The 15,924-nt window shown below is 41.8% G+C and overlaps 1 long non-coding RNA gene across 1 annotated transcript; it reads left to right on the forward strand.

Moving 5' to 3' along the window:
- The first annotated feature begins 542 nt into the window (after positions 1-542).
- Positions 543-14,646, forward strand: LOC118515151. The gene is made up of 4 exons (XR_004906961.1): positions 543-1,403; positions 5,657-5,660; positions 7,568-7,570; positions 14,635-14,646. It is a non-coding gene; the product is annotated as an uncharacterized LOC118515151 (long non-coding RNA).
- The last annotated feature ends 1,278 nt before the right edge of the window (positions 14,647-15,924 follow it).

A 15,924-nucleotide genomic window follows, 5' to 3' on the forward strand; every position in this document is an offset into this window, starting at 1 on the left:
CTCCAGATATTATTGTTATGGATGGAGAAAAGTCATTCAATTCTGGAAATATTTTAGAATTTTTCAATGCCTACAACATTACACCTTATGTAACCCCTACTGGTCGCAGTGAAGTAAATGGAATTATAGAAAGGTTTCATTCAACATTTTTAGAAATCTATTGAATAACTAAATCGGAAAATCCTTCTAAGGCACTAATTGATCTTGTAGACCTTACAGTTAACCATTATAATAATTCAATACATTCTGTTACAAAATTTACCCCTTTTGAAATAATTACACCTTCAGAAAAAACTTCTGCCATTCTGTTTAAAGTATTTGAAAATTTAAATCGAAAACAGAAACAAGACTTAAATTTCTTTAACAAAAATAAGAAAGAAAGAACAATATCGAACACAGCCCAAGCTTTTATGAAGACGAAACGAAGAACACAACAAGCAAAACCTTACAAAAAAACGATAATACAAAATGTGAATAGAACTACAGTCTTAACAAAAAACGGAAGAAAACTTCATCAAAACGATCTTAAAGTAATTAATTCCTGATATTGTATTTTATAACAGATTTTTTGCAACTGTTACAGCACAGAACATGACAATATCAAGTTTATATAAAATTCCACTAATTGCCTTTGACAGAGGTGTTGCTAAAATAGCTATTGCTAAAACATACTACATTCATCATTTTCAAATATCAGATATCCAACGTGAAGTGCAATCACTATTTACCGAGTTTGAGAAAATTGAAGAAAACCAGTTTACTCATGTTGTAAAAGAGGAATTCAATCATGTAGCAAAAATGCTTCAAACTATAGACCGATTCGTCAAAAACGATGGGATGCTATTGGAACGGCTTGGAAATTCATTGCCGGGAATCCAGACGCTAACGATCTTAGTATGATTAATTCAACTTTAAATGGACTTATAGCTAACAATAATGCTCAAGTCAAAATAAATAAAGATATGACACTTCAGTTGAATGATAGTCTTGAGAAAATAAAGCAGGCCATTAAAATTTTTAACAGTTCTTCAATGGAATTTTACTCTTTAAACATTTTCTTAAATTTGAAATACTTAGCAGATAGAATTGGAATTATTATTGAAAGTATCACACTAGCTAAATTGGGAATAACGAATATTCAACTCCTTAATCAAGAAGAAATAGACATTGTAGTAGGAGATATGAAACGAAATAATCTTTCAGCTAACACAACTATTGAATTATTTTTATATACAACCACAAAAGCTGCTGTAAGCAATTCAGAACTCATATTATTGATTATTGTCCCAAAACTCAAAACAAAATTGTATAGGAAAATTCAAATCTTCCCTGTAATCAATAGAAATAAGACAATTCATGTTCCAAATCCCTTTTTTCTATCCTACCAAAACGCTATCTATTCGGTTCCGTCGATGGAGAAAGAAATATATCAATCAGAGGAATTGAAATAAGAAGAAGAGACGTCGTGTGTTGCAGCAATCTTCAACGGAAATCTTGCAGAATGTGACTTTGTGGAAAACCCAACGAAAGAAGAAGTAATACGTTTGGACATGAACCACATATTGATAAATACCAACATCAACTTTACTTTAAATACAAACTGCGGAGTTAAAGAGAGGACATTAAACGGGCCATTTCTCATAACCCACTCATCCTGTACCATCTCTATGAACGGAAAAATAATATCAAATAATCCCATAGATCTACCAGGATCGATCATACATCTTCCTCTACACGATGCACAGATCAAACTGAAGAGAAACCTAATCAACTTGAGCCTGAATCACCTACACGACCTACATATAGGTTTACGCAAAGAAATGGATCAGATAAAATTACAAAACAATAGTTTATCATGGTCATGGCAATGGTCGTTAACCAGCTCGATCTTCACACCAATTGCAGAAGCTTGTATCATAACTGTTTACGTTTGCTTGAAACGTAAGAAGACCAACGTTAAAGTCGAAGTAGCCGCACAACCAAACCTGCCTACACAGCTGAATGACACAGCTACGCCATATGACATAATCCACCAAAAGGCGTTCCACCAACCACCAACATACATGCATATTTTTCATACGGAACCTCAAAATTAGGGAAGGTCAAGTTAACACATCGGTCGAACATCCGATGACCCAGTAATTCCTGCGACGTCAGCTTATGTTTCGTACGGGACCGCCAACAGCGTCGTCAGCTTATGCTTCGCACCGAACTTGCACCAACATCGTTTGCATCGAATGGCTTAGCAACCGAGAAGCTGAATCAGCACCACCTCCGTTTCCTGTTCCAATCCAATTCCCCCAATCCACATACATGTATCAATAGTTCAAATAAATCACTCTTAATTTGACCAGCAGTAAAACCAGACGTCTTAAGTGTATATCCGCGTCCGAACCTTTATAAGTGTAAAGTACAATTTTTAACTCGCGCACCCGAGCACTGGATCGAACCCACTTAAGGGCATCAAGCTTCCCACCATCGCGCTGCCAGAATTCACAGGCGACTATATGCAATGGTTGACTTTCCGCGACACATTTGAGTGCTTGATTCATAACAACGCCGATCTACCAGCGATACAAAAGTTTCATTATTTGCGCGCCGCAGTGAAGGAAGAAGCGGCTCAGGTGATTGAATCAATCACCATAAGCGCAGCTAATTATGAGTTAGCCTGGAACACTTTGGCGGAGCGATACTCTAATGAGTATTTGCTGAAAAAACGCCATTTGCAAGCAATGTTTGCCATTCCGGCTGCTCAAAAGGAGAGCGTTACAACACTGCACCATCTTGTGGATGAATTTGAGAGGCACAAAAAGATATTGCAACATTTAGGAGAAGAAACGGACACTTGGGGCAGTATACTTGAGCCCCTACTATGCACTAAATTGCCAACTATAACATTACGCGATTGGGAAGAGCACGCATCTAGCAACACAGATCCTAGTTACGACAATTAGATTACATTCCTGCACCGTCGTATGCGTGTATTGGAGACGTTGTTAGTAAACAACCATCATACGTCACAGGGTCATGAACTGAATCACTCACGGCAAATAACCTTTCCGCGTCAAACTAGTTTTGGTACCACGTCACATGAAACGCCAAATTGCATTTTATGCAATTCCTCGCATTCATTGCTAAAATGCCCACGATTTGAAGGAATGGAGCCTAAGGATCGTTTCGCATCGCTATCGTTTCGCGATGACCGCGCGTTTATGCATTAATTGCTTACGCGAGAATCATATTGCTCGTGATTGTCCGTCGCACTACAAATGCCGGCATTGTAATTTGGCACACCACACAAAACTGCACTTCACACCGAATAGCCCTAGTTACACCGCTCCGCCACATCCCACACACAACACCGCTAACGATCACACGGCCACCGATAACACACAACGCACATTTGCAGCAGCACGACAGTAAGCACCCGAGCAGGTATTGCTCCAAACTGCTTTGGTGAATATCATTGATAATTTCGGAATTGCTCATCCTGCGCGCGCGCTGTTGGACAGCGCATCGCAGCCGAATCTAATTAGCGATCGACTCGCTAAACGGCTGAATTTGAAGAAGAGTAACGTACACGTTACCATTGTTGGAGCAGGACAATCTACGAAGACAGTACGGTAATCCGTACACGCCCAGATTGCCTTTTGAGTGACAGCGTTTACGATCAACACGTGTCACTCGGTTCATCAATACGTGCTTTCGCTTGGGTAGTGACCGGTACTACAGCTGATCAGAATGTGTCATCTAAAACCCATCCTACCACTTCCTACTCAATCGTCTGCATGGCATCATTGGAGGAATCCCTACAATGATTTTGGCAACTAGAAAATTTAACGGTTAATGATGCATACTCACCCGATGAACGGCATTGCGAATCATTTTTTAAAGCAACCACTGAACGTGACGACACAGGTAGATATATTGTCCGTCTACCAAAACACCCCGACTTCGGAGAAAAACTCGGCCTGTCCAGAGCTCAAGCCATCCGTCGGTTTGCACTTCTTGAGCGAAGACTAGAACGCGATCCAGCACTTAGAGAAGCATACCAAGCATTCATGAAGGAGTACTTAGAACTGGGACACATGTCTCCTATAAGCACTGATACTACTGATGATACAGCTGCTTATTATTTACCGCATGTTAGTTCGATAACGAACCGTTGTTGAACCGACCACGCGAAGGAGTGATCGATTCGGAGATCTCCGCGCAGATTCCTGGCCTTGTCAGAGTTGCTTGAATCAGGCGGCTAACCTTTTTTCCTGGAAAACCAGGAGAAGTTTTTAGCGGCGGACTCGCACTACACTAACTCGGCGTGGACAACGGGAATGCCGTAGCTCGATCAGACGATTAGCCTTTTTTCCTGGATAACCAGGAGAAGTTTCTAACCGTGGTTCTTGCTTGGCTTAATTTCGCCTAATTCTTCCGACGGAGTGGGGAGACACCAAAGTGCGTAACCAATTTCCGGGGGGAAGGCAAAGGTGAAACTTTCCCGATTCTGTATGGATACCCATACAATGAAACACAAGCTTCTTCGTTGAGGTTTGGATTACAAGTCGCTTTTTATTCTCAAAAATCCTGTCTTATATACTAAAATTCTATGGGAAAAAGAACATGAAACAGCATTACATCGATCTCCTTTATCCTAACTCGGTATGCCGATGCGTTTGATCCCTGCCTGACGTCGGCTAGTGTAGGAGGTCTGTAATGTTACAATATCTGGCAATTGTTACCCTATCGTTTTATGACCGCGGGTAATGCATCGCGCATCTGTGGTTCAAGTGCGTATGTTTATTTTCCTATTGCCTATTGCCTGCGCGTCGTTTACTCTATTCGTCAAGTTGGTCCTTCCTTCACTGCCCTACGACCGTGCCTTGATCTTCGCGTTGATCGTTTTTTCGTGAAACTAATCGCGCAATGACAATGTATGCGTTGTGTGCATGCAACCCTTTTCGGCCCATGTTCTTCACTTTCGTTTTTATTACATGGCTTGAGTTTATTTATAGTTTTCATATGTCTGGATATTGTCCCTTTTTCGAGATATTTTATGACATACCCTGACATGTTACCATAATTTCGTCTTTCTCACGGTATGAGGCCTCTCTGTGACTTAAGGTTGTTTTCTTAAGATAATATTTTCCGGTGAGAATTTATCCTAAACGAAAGATATTTAGTTATTTAAAATTGTACCTCTAACTCTTGCATGCCAGTCATTTTAGCTCAATTTTATTTTGTCGCGTTCGCAACATTCCGGCCCTCGTAAAACTACAAGTTTTACCAAATAATCGCGACGTATTACTGCCGAGATAAAATTTAAATTCACCCTTTGAGTTAATTTTCCTAATATTTGAATCAATTGAATTGTCTCGCGCTCTCATTATACGACACCTGATTGTAATTGCACGCATTCTGCCGTTGACGGTTCATCATGCTTGCAGTCGGTTGAAGAAACCATTTACAGTTGTTTAGCCGGTGAAAGTGCGTTGGTGCTCGTAGGTTGTCGCAGCGATGACGAAGGACGAAGGAGATGATAGTAATGAGGCATAATTCACTGTTGGTTGCACATTGGACTACTCGTAGGGCTGCGCGTTAGGCGTTGAAGCTCAGATACGATTTTGATTGACACGCTTTTCAAAAATCTCTGCAGGATAAGAGATGTTGTAGTTGCTCGTTGATTTCACACGTCGTCGTCTTTAACACGATGACTTCAGTTGGGCGATTTCTCAAGTGGTTACGATGTGAAGAATAGTCGTCATTTTGATGCTGGATTTTACGATTTAGATATCGATAGTTGAAGATGCATTGTAATCAGCTGGTCGACCAAGATTAAAGTTTAGACCGCAGTAAGGCGTTATGCGGAAACTATTGTAGACTTGGGTGTTGTTCAGCTCTGATTTAGTTGCACAGAAGAAGTGAGTCTCTCATCACTTTGTACAGCAGGTTTTTCATCTTCTGGAGATCTCAGCATCTTGACCTTGCTTTCCATCAGACTCGGCCCATATGACCAAACAGTAGTCTCTCGATGGCGTAAGCAAGACATACTGCATTTGTTCGACCTTGAACGTTTGATAGTTGAACATTAGCTAGCTTTCTTCGTAGATTATAGTTGGGACTTTGCACACCCTTCGAAGTTCCACTTTTTGTTGAGATAGCCAATTTCGTATCTAAGCACTAGCCAACCGCATATTACCGCTTCGTAGTTCCCTTCGACGTTGACCGTTGTCATCTAATTGTTGATAGCAGATCAACTGTTTTTGCCGGATGAAGAATGACGCTCTGAAGACTTCTCCGATGCAGTTTGAACTCAGACGTTACTGACGAAATGCGTTGCCCTTGCGCGGGTGCGTTGCAATTACAAGACTTTGATATAGAGCATAGTCGATTTTTTTTTAACGTTTGAGCTAATCTCTTCACTACTAATCTTTTAGAAAACTAATGTGTATTTTTTCTCGCAATGTCCATTTGACGATCGTTTTCTACTTTGAAATTTTGAAAGTTAAAATACTTGAACGCTTCATTTGAGTCGATTTGATTTGATAGATTTTCTTGTCTTCTTATATCATTTGTGGCATGCAAGAGGCTATTTTGTTTTGCGAATAGTTTTTTGGTTGCAATCAAATATGTAATCAATCCCCTTGTTGTATTACCCAAAACTTCAGCTGAAAAGAGAAATAACATGATTAATATAAAGGTCGATAAATTGTTGAACAATACCATGAGGCCTTTGATTAAGCCAAATTGCCTTTTCCTATAGGTTTAATCGTTTGTGTGATTGCAGTAGCTTTCCTTGCGCTGGCTGTCAAAACCTCGTAGTTCCATGCATCAGAAATGATTTTCTTACTTTTCATCTTTATTGTTGGTAATTCTTTATCAATTATCTCTTCAATCATATTTTCTTCATGAATTCCTATGACACTACTTTCAATTGGTCCTTTATTGGGTAGCCTTTGTTTCTTGTTTAATGGTGATTCAAACTTTTGTTTGGCGTAAACATTCAAATCCGCCAGTTCACTGACTGGACGGCGATATTTCCCGTGTAAAGTTTTTACAGGTGTAGATCCTTTTTGATCTTTTGTCATTTGTGTTTCCATAAAATGATTGGAGTTTTCGATACAGGTGGAAATCCTATTTCTTTTCTTTTTTGTAGTTGATGCCTGAAGAACTGAATTTTCATTTATTAATTTGCAGCCCTTTAGACGAATCTCTCCGGATTTATCTCTTTTTGACACACGACCATTGATATCTCTGCAAATTATTTTTTCAGATTTTTTTTTCCGTCGTTTTGCTGATTGTTTTAAGCTTGACTTTGCAATATGCGTAGAAAGAGAAATTTGAACACCTGGTTTTAATCCACATTTTTCTACTGAAAATTTATTGGATATTGGTTTACGAAAACTTTCTTTCTCTTGTACTTTCATGGAATATTCCTCTTCTTGGCTTTCGGTTGTTTTTCCGTAAATTAGCCAACCTAATCTTGTCCTCATTGCTATCGGTTCTGTGGGTTTACCATATTTATGTTTAAACCTCATTAATAAATGATTGTTATTCAAGCCGATCATTATAGCGGGTTGAATGTTTTGAAATCCTGAAACAGGAAGATTAGCAAGGTGAGGATATCTTTTGCTTCGATCATTATAATCTAAAGATTGAACAGGTAATTTCAAATCTTTAACTGTTCTCACATTCTTCAGTTGAAAACCCTTTTTAGTTGGACCCTTGATTCTTAATTCCACGTTTTGGCTTTTAACGTGTTCAGTCTGTTTGCCTTGTGTCCATAGTAATTTGAGCGGTTTTACTTCCCCATTTAGGTTAAGCTGACGCGCAACTTTTTCTTCTAATAGGGTTGAGGATGAACCTGGGTCTAATAGCGCATAGGTTTTTATTTTGTGATTGCCATTTATCAATTCAACTGGCAACACTTGGAAGTGCGTTGATGACGCTGCTTCTAGTTCTTGATGATTGTTTACTCCTGCGATTTCAAAATTTTGAGGTACATGAAGCATTTTATGATGCCTATCGGTGCATCCATTTATTCCGCAAATTTGCGCGGATCTACAATCATGTATTGTATGATTGTTAGATTTCAAGCAACCTAAACATAAACCTTTATTTTGAGCAATTTTTATTCGCTCAGATGGCACCTCATTGACCAATGCATAACATTTGATCGTTTCATGTAACTTATTGCATATTAAGCATTTGCTTGCTTCTTTCGAATTCTGTTCGAAATCCTTACCCCTTTTAATAGGTTGTTGAAAACCTTTGTATGGGATTTTTTGTTCGTGGAGATGAACGCCTCCACGTTGGGTATGTGCGGATATTGTTTTTAACATGTTTGCCGTTTTAGCGAAAGGTCTCAGCCAATCGCATAGGTTATCTAGAGTTTGAACCCTTAACGGTGATTCCGCTTCAGCCATATACTGGGCTCTTTTTTCCTGAATTTGGTGTGGTAGCCTAGCAGTCAACTCCAACACCAGAGTGCGATCTTTCAGGTAGTCCGGTTCCCTCATCAAGTTTGCTGTTTGAATGAGGTTTTCTAAAGCGTTTACCATTTCCACGACAATGCTTTTGGAGTCTCCTCGGATTTTATACAGATTATTACGTAGCTCAAGATACACTAAATCTGTTCTCCCGAAGGAGTTCTTTAAGCGTGTCATTATTTCTGGCACGTTTGAAGAATCCAGCATTAATTGTTGAACGCTTTTGAGGGCTGGTCCATATAAGGCCTGTTTAAGGCGGTTTAAATTCTCTAAATTAGAGAATCTTCCCTCCTCATTAGTATCATCAAATGTTTGCTTAAAATTTGGCCATTCTACAGGATCCCCTCCAAATCTCGGCAACTGCATAAGCGATTGTCTTTTCAATAGCGTTTCTATGTGCGGCGATCCTTGTTTGTCGCCCGCAATAGTTGTTACTGCTTTTAAAAATTCTTGTAACCGTTCCTTTGATTGTTCCTGTTGACCAATCAATAGTCGTGTGAACATAGCCTCTGTATCCTTACTAGCAGATTCTTTGGGCAATCTATTAAGTTCGTACGCTATTTTTTGACATTTTACGCAAAGCCAACATTCTTCCGGCTTTGGTTTACGTGTTAGTTTGGCACATGTTAAATGAAGCCACCTATCACATTCATAGCATGAAATCATGCTTTCTTCGGAAGTGTCTTCCGCCACGCACAATCGGCAACTGCCGGATGTATTTGTGGTAAATTTATAAGGCATCTCGGCGGATCTTTACAATTCCTACTCTGAGCTATAGATAAGAAAGTTCGACTTACCGTTTTCGGTGTTACCTTTCCTTGAAGTGCCCGGTAGTTTAATGTGGTCTTGATCTCGCTGATAATTCACTCCGGAGTCGTACTAAAAAACCATCTGCACCGATAGTCAACTGACTTACTCCGTTAAGATACGCCTTACGAGAACTTTTTCCCACGTGCGTATTGCTGATAAGCTTCCTTTATGCACTGGTAATTTTATGTCCTCAATTTGTTTAAACTCGAGCACTTTAATGCGATCGCAACGTCATTCACTCGGTTAACTTATTATTCCGCGGTTGTCCACGGACTGATTGTTAAACACGATTTCTTTCGTAAGCATAGACTTCTTCGCTAAACATTTAAAGTTACTTTCGAGTTTGTTTCGGATGTGAACCTTTTTCGTTCACTCCGGAGCCGTATTGTAACACTATTGTTCTCGGATAGTAAAATAACGTACTTCGTTTAGTTCTACCTTTTTGGAAGAACTTTATTACCCTTTGGTATGGGTTAGTTCGGAGCCGTGTTGATTGCTTATATATAGCTTAAATCACGCACTGGCACTCACTGATGCTCTCCGATTTTGTTCTGCACTTGTGCACATTGATATGATCGCAACGGCACTCGATCGGTTCACTTATAGCACTGTAGTTCTTACGTGTATTATTTGTAAACCGTTTCACTCGCTGCAATTCACTTTATTTTTCACGAGCGCAAAATTTGAATCTGAACCTTTTTGAAGCACTGCTTAGTGCGGGTTCAGTTAGAGGCTGTTCTTTTGGCAACAGCACACCACGAACGTAAGTTCGCTCGAATAAGTTGTTAACGCGCACGGATATTAACAACTCCTCTCTGGAGCCACCATTTGTTAGTTCGATAACGAACCGTTGTTGAACCGAGCACGCGAAGGAGTGATCGATTCGGAGATCTCCGCGCAGATTCCTGGCCTTGTCAGAGTTGCTTGAATCAGGCGGCTAACCTTTTTTCCTGGAAAACCAGGAGAAGTTTTTAGCGGCGGACTCGCACTACACTAACTCGGCGTGGACAACGGGAATGCCGTAGCTCGATCAGACGATTAGCCTTTTTTCCTGGATAACCAGGAGAAGTTTCTAACCGTGGTTCTTGCTTGGCTTAATTTCGCCTAATTCTTCCAACGGAGTGGGGAGACACCAAAGTGCGTAACCAATTTCCGGAGGGAAGGCAAAGGTGAAACTTTCCCGATTCTGTATGGATACCCAAACAATGAAACACAAGTTTCTTCGTTGAGGTCTGGATTACAAGTCAATTTTTATTCTCAAAAAACCTGTCTTATATACTAAAATTCCGTGGGAAAAAGAACATGAAACAGCATTACATCGATCTCCTTTTTCCTAATTCGGTATGCCGATGCGTTGACCCCTGCCAGGCGTCGGCTAGTGTAGGAGGTCTGTAATGTAACAATATCTGGCAATTGTTACCCTATCGTTTTATGACCATGGGTAATGCATCGCGCATCTGTGGTTCAAATGCGTATGCCTATTTTCGTATTGCTTATTGCCTGCGCGTTGTTTGTTCTATTTGTCAAATTGGTCTTTCCTTCTCTGCCCTACGCTCTGTGCCTTGATCTTCGCGATGGTCGTTTTTTCATGAAACTAATCGCGCAATGACAATGTATGCATTGTGTTCTAGTGTTAACCCTTTTCGGGCCATGTTCTTCACTTTCGTTTTTATTACATGGCTTGACTGTATTTATAGTTTTCATATGTCTGGATATTGTCCCTTTTTCGAGATATTTTATGACATACCCTAACATGTTACCATAATTTCGTCTTTCTCGCGGTATGAGGCCTCTCTGTGACTTAAGGTTGTTTTCCTAAGACAATATTTGCCGATGAGAATTTATCCTAAACAAAAGATATTTAGTCATTTATAATTGTTCCTCTAACTCTTGCATGCCAGTCATTTTAGATCAATTTTATTTTGTCGCGTTCGCAACACCGCATCATCCTGTTTTCAAGGCTTCAAGCACCACTACAAAGGTTAGAGTAGTTTTCGATGGTTCGGCTTAACGTTGCGGGTTGGACCCATAGTTCAGGATGAACTAATAGACATCGTTCTACCTTTTTGCACATTTAAAATCGCTGTTGTTGCTGATATAGCGAAAATGTATCGGCAAATCGTCTCGCACCCTGATGATCGACGTTCAGTTCGCATCTTCTTTCGATTCTCACCGCAATCGCCTATGGAATTGTACGAGCTGAATACCGTGACATACGGTTTGTCTCCATCATCGTTCTTGGCCACTCGTACTCTGTTGCAGCTTGCGGGAGATGAAGGTGCAGCTTATCCACTTGCCACACCTGCGCTTAAGCACAATTTCTACGTAGACGACTTCATTGGTGGAGCAAACAGCGTGGATGAAGCTCGTAGCCTTCGGCAGCAACTATCGGATCTGCTCTCCAAGGGCGGGTTCGAACTCCGAAAGTGGACTTCAAATTGTTTGGAAGTGCTCTCCGGTTTACCAGCGGAGCATATCGGTACACAATCCTCGCTGCAGTTTGTGCCAAACGAGAAGGTCAAGGCTCTTGGCATCATATGGAAACCCGAACTCGACGTGTTGTGTTTCGAATCACCAGCTGCAAACGATACAACCACCATCACCATGAGATCAATATTATCGAATATTGCTCGAATGTTCGATCCCCTTGGATTGATCGCTCCGGTCATCATACGTGCGAAGCTGCTCATGCAGGAATTGTGGCTGCAGAAGATCGGATGGGACGATCCGGTTCCCGTTCACATCTATAACAAATGGAAGGCTGTTAATGATGATTGGAAAGATTTGGCTAACTTCAAACGTGATAGGTATGTGCTCTTACCAAACTCCAAAATACAATTCCATACATTTGCAGACGCGTCAGAGGTAGCGTATGGTGCCTGTATTTACGCACGTTGTGAAGACCAGCAGGGGCACGTTCGAGTTAGTTTGCTCGCATCAAAATCTCGAGTGGCCCCACTGAAACGCGTCACGCTGCCGAGACTGGAACTGTGCGCAGCCGTGTTAGGAGCTCATCTGCATCATCGTGTTCGACAAGCAATGCAAATCGAAGCCACCGATTCGTTCTTCTGGTCGGATTCCACGGTCACGCTAAACTGGATTGCGTCATCACCCAACACCTGGAAAACATTTGTGGCTAATCGTGTTGCTGAGATCCAGAACTATTCACAACCTCGTCAGTGGAAACGCATTCCCGGCTCAACAAATCTCGCCGACCTGGTATCTCGTGGGATGTCAGCAGTGGACATGCTGAAAAGTTCGATATGGAGTTGCGGTCCCGAGTGGTTGAGGTTACCTGCTTTTGATTGGCCGATTTCGAATCCATTGCTGGCGACCGAAGCTGATATGGAAATTCGTCAGGTGAGTGCTGTAGTCGCAAATGTACAGACCACTCACCCTTGGTTCGATTTGTGGTCGTCATACACCAAATTGTTACATGTAATCGCATATTGCACACGATTCATACACAATACCAAACACAAGACACGCACACAACAATCGTCACCAGTTACTTCATCCGCGATCACCCCTAAGTTCCTGGAAGCAGCTAAACTCGCATTATGCAAGCTGGCGCAACAAGACGAGTTTTCATCGGAGATCCGGCTGCTGAAAAAAGGAGAAACTGTAGGGCGGCGCTCACCTCTACGGCGCTTGAATCCATTCCTCGATGAGGAAGGAATAATGCGAGTGGGTGGCCGATTGAAGCTGGCACAGCTTCCCTACCAGTTCAAACACCCTATCCTACTTCCCAAGAAACATCCGTTTGCTCGTCTCATCGCATACCACTTTCATGAAAAGCTGATGCATGGCGGGGGAAGACTATTACTTTCCCAGATTCGAGAAGAATATTGGCCGTTCGACGGACGGAGATTAGTGAAAGGAGTAGTCCGTAATTGTTTTTGTTGCATACGACAGGATCCCGCCCTAGTGCAACAACAAACCGGCCAAATTCCGTATCAACGCATCACTCCGAGCCGGCCGTTTTCTGTTACTGGAGTGGATTACGCCGGCCCATTTTATCTTAAGCCGACGTACAAGAGAGCTGCCGCTGCCAAATGTTATTTGTGTGTGTTCGTTTGTTTTGCAACCAAGACGGGTCACCTGGAGCTGGTCAGCGATCTCACCACTGCAGGGTTCTTGGCCGCTTCACACCGCTTCACAGCCCGGCGCGGGCTACCGTCGGATATACACTCCGACAACGGGAAAAATTTCGAAGGTGCGTCACACGAGCTAAACGAATTATTTGAGTTATTTCAGAGTGAGCAACAACAAAACATCATCGCCACCAACTGCTCTGACATGGGGATTACCTGGCACTTTACCCCACCTAAGGCTCCACATTTCAGTGGATTGTGGGAGGCTGCGGTGAAGACAGCCAAACGACATCTCTACCGGCATCTGGGCAGCTCGAGGCTGTCTTACGAAGGGTACAGCACCGTTCTTCAGCAGATAGAAGCGGCGATGAACTCGCGTCCTTTGCTGCCGATGACGGATGACCCGAACGATTTGGCCGCGCTTGCTCCTGCGCACTTCCTGATCGGTACTTCCATGTACGCCGTCCCCGTTCCCGACTACACGCGCCTGAAGACCTACACTTTGGATGAACTACAAACCTAGCAATTACTCGTGCAACGTTTCTGGAAGCATTGGACCACTGAGTATCAGCAGGAAATGCAGAAGGACAGTAAGGTTGCGCTTCGGTGCGAAATCGTTCCCGGCAGACTGGCCATCCTTGTGGACGATTCCCTCCCCATCACCCGCTGGCCACTGGCGCGCATCGTTGATGTACACCCTGGAGAGGATCAGCTTACTCGTGTAGTGAAGCTGAAAACGGCAAAGGGATTAGTCACGCGTCCTGTTACGAAAATTTGCGTTTTACCTGTTGCAAAACCGTCCTGTTAGTACCGCGTATTAGTTATTTTGTTATGACATTCTGTCATGGGGGGGAGTATGTTTACGCTTAGACGTCAAATCTACTTGACGAAAGCTAGTTTCGTCAAGTTTATGATACATGAAATATTTCAAGGATACAGTGAGTAGGGATGAGTGTCGCTCGCGTGGGGGACACTCATAAGAAAGTTTATAAATAGGGCAGAAAACACAATTATATCTCCTCTTCGAATTTGGAATCTGAATACGACGCTTGGTAACTATTGCAACACACATCGATCCGAAACTCCGCGAATTCTTCAGTCTATTACTCGGCCAGAGTCTTGGGCTCTGCGTTTGCAGCCATTCAATTTCCAAATCCGTTGTGTTCCTGGAGTCCGAAATATTGCTGATATAGTTTCGCGATTGATAAGCATATGTCAAGCAGATGAACCTTTCGACAAAGATGAAGAAGAGCACATGTTACATACCCTTAATGCATTTAACATGAGTATTTCATGGTCAGAGATCCAAAGGGCTTCAGAAGAAGACAAGGAGCTAGCAAAAGTCCGGCGTTCAATAGAAACAGGCAAATGGCCACGTCATCTAAGTAGATATGAATGTTTGGAAAAACAATTGAGGACTCTGGGAGATACCATGGGAGATACTTCAAGTAGACTTTTTATCATTGCAAGGATGTGGTTCTGGGCATTTCTTGATTTGCGTGGACACCTACTCCCGTTATTTACATGTCGTACAGCTGAAATCTACCGATGCAAAATCAACTAATACGGCGCTTTGTAATATATTTAAGCTATGGGGATTGCCTGGCGTCATCCAAAGCGATAATGGGCCACCGTTTAAAAGCAAAGAATTTACAGACTTTTGGGATAAAAAAGGAGTAAAAATACATAAGTCTTTCCCTCTTAGTGCACAATCGAATGGGGCCGTTGAACGGCAGAACCAGGGGATAATAAAGGCGATTTCCGCGGCAAAAATAGAAAATAGGAACTGGAATGAAGCCCTTCAGGAGTACATACATATACATAATACCCGTAAATTTCACTCCAGGTTGAACGTCACTCCCTTCGAACTACTTGTTGGATGGCGTTATCGGGGGACTTTTCCTGGTTTGTGGGATAATAAAACCGATTTAGATAGAGTTGCCGTGAGAGAAGATGATGCACAAGCTAAATTAATAAGTAAGGAATACGCCGACAGAAAACGGGGTGCGAAGGAAAGTACTATAAAGGTAGGAGATACCGTGGTGCTAGCTTTACCTCAACGTACAAAAACTGATCGAAAATTTTCTAAGGAGACTTTTACAGTGCTCAATAGAGAGGGAGCTAAAATTATAATTCGCAATGAAAACGGGAATCAATTCGCGAGGAATAACCGGGATATAAAGTTGTGTCCCAGTAAATTTAATAAACACGATGAAGCGGTTGTAAATGATGAAGAAACAGTACGTGAATCTAGAGGCTCATCACCTACTCCATCACAACCTCAAAGAACGCGTTGTAAACCTGCTTGGTGGGAAGATATGGAGATATATTAGATAGATCAGAATTTTATTGTTTTTTTTTGTCTTTTGCATATTTATATTTTTAGGAAACAACTGTTAAGAATATTTTTTTTGCTTAGGTTGTTGAGAGTACAGAAGAGGCAGATTGTAGGGAACAGGATAGACAGGGCAAAGACAAAGAGATAGAGAGAGAGAAAGTGTGTGTGAGAGAGAGAGAGAGCGATTATGAGATTGAAA

This window comes from Anopheles stephensi, assembly GCF_013141755.1.
Source record: "Anopheles stephensi strain Indian chromosome Y unlocalized genomic scaffold, UCI_ANSTEP_V1.0 chrY17, whole genome shotgun sequence".
Classification (NCBI taxonomy): domain Eukaryota; kingdom Metazoa; phylum Arthropoda; class Insecta; order Diptera; family Culicidae; genus Anopheles; species Anopheles stephensi.